Raw genomic sequence first — 1,912 nt, 5'->3', positions numbered from 1 at the left:
GTACACACCAGCTTGCAAAATTCAGCTCTGATCCAGCGCTTTGCTTAATCTCACAGTATTTAGATATATTTGTAGTGAAAACAAGAATCATGATCAAAGATTCAAGTGACAATGAGTGAGGATAATGGAAACAAAGAGTTACATATAAAAGAAAATCATAACACGCTTTCTAGAGACTAAACTTAACCAAGAAGTTAACCTCCTGTCTAAAGAAATTTCTCATCCAACATCTTTTGCAGTTTTTCAGCCAAGGTTGGCTGAGATCCTGTTTTCATGAATGTAAATGGGCAGTCCATTTACTTCCTAGGTGCAGGATCACGGGGTGTCGTCTTTGCCTTCTACTTACACCCCAATTTGATAGCCCGTAGTCTGAGACAGGATACCCACCTGTGGCTTGTTTTACCCGTGTGCTGCTTCCCTGGTGCCTTTACATCTTTTTGTTATCTCTGTATATAAATGGGTATCGATTGTGTTAGCTTACCGTGCTTAATTTACATCCCAACAGACAGACTGGTAAGTAAACATCTCTTGTCTGACAGAAAACCTGTTTCTCCACCTCTGCTGGTGATGCATACCTTGATAAAGACTCTCAGAACATATTTGCAATAGATGAACATAACTCCTTACGTAGGAGCTATACACACATTTCACCGCAATATCAATGACCAGTGTGACCATGGCTTTCATTTAAGACCTCACATAACATTCTGTGGTGAACCAGAATGTATGTACCAGAATCAGGCCATTCCTGTAACCTCCTTTGTCACTTGACATTGAGGGGGTCGTGGGTCACAACGTAGTCTGTGCTGTGCTGTTTTCCTGTTGTTCCTAGGACTCAGCTGCAGCAGAATGGGTGAGAAGGAGGAGGGGAGATGGGTTTGCTTCCAACTCAAACAGCTGCGTAAATGTCCTTTTCAGCAAACATCATGACTTTTGTGATCTTCTGGCGAAGGGACTGCTTGATCTCTGCCTCCAGCCGCTACCACCTGATGGCAATGTCCCTGGCCGACACCGTGGTTCTCATTCTCATCGTTATCGTCGAGATGATCATGAGATGCTACAGCTTGGAGCCGTTCTGGTACCGGGACCCCTGGTGCACCCTCCGGGACATCTTCAATTATGGTGCGATCAATGCCTCCGTCTGGCTGGTGGTCTCCTTCACCATCGAACGCTTCATTGCTATCAACACCTTCAAGCTGAAGGCAAAGATATGCTCCCCAAGAAGAACACTCTATGTTATCACCATGGTTCATGTCTGCAGCTACATAGTGGCTATCCCGTATTATTGGTCCAACCGGTCAGAAATGGTGAATGGGACTGGGCATGCGGCCTGCGTGTTTAACCCTGACCTTCCCAACCATTACGTTGAGGGGCTGGTTTGGTTTCAGACCTCACTGGTCAACATTGTCCCTTATATCATCATCTTCACCTTGAACGGCCTGACCCTAAGGCAAATCATCCACAGCAACAAAGTGCACTGTGTGATGAAGGGAGGGATCCACAGAGTGACCTCCGGATCCCAATTCAGGAACCAGAAGAAGAAATCCATCATCCTCCTGGTTACCGTCTCAATGATGTTCGCTTATCTTGGCACCACCAGGTTCGTCACACAGATTATTCTCAAGACCTGCCATTACGACATAGAGAGACAGGATTACTCCAAGGCCATTAATGTCGCAGTGGATCTTGGCTCTATGCTGGAACTGACCAACTCAGCTGTGAATATGTATCTCTACGCCTGCACCCAAACTGCCTTCCGCAGGGAGTTAATCCTTTGCCTTAAGGTTCTTGTCTCTCCTTGCAAAGCCCAGAGAAAGAACCCATCAGCAATCTTCCAGGTCTAACGCACGCGCACGCACACTGCCTTACAGAGATGTCAGGATGCATGTCCTCCCAGAGGCAGGTACAGCTC

The 1,912-nt window shown here is 46.4% G+C and overlaps 1 pseudogene; it reads left to right on the top strand.

The window, feature by feature from the left end:
• Nucleotides 1-726: 726 nt before the first annotated feature.
• LOC137142339 (probable G-protein coupled receptor 139) lies at nucleotides 727-1,912 on the top strand (annotated as a pseudogene).

The sequence above is a fragment of the Emydura macquarii genome, unplaced genomic scaffold (assembly GCF_026122565.2).
Source record: "Emydura macquarii macquarii isolate MOO-44397 ecotype Brisbane River unplaced genomic scaffold, CSIRO-AGI_Emac_v2 contig_3220, whole genome shotgun sequence".
NCBI classification, from domain to species: domain Eukaryota; kingdom Metazoa; phylum Chordata; order Testudines; family Chelidae; genus Emydura; species Emydura macquarii.
Note: the sequence above shows the minus strand (reverse complement) of the source record. Positions and strands in the feature narration are given on the sequence as shown.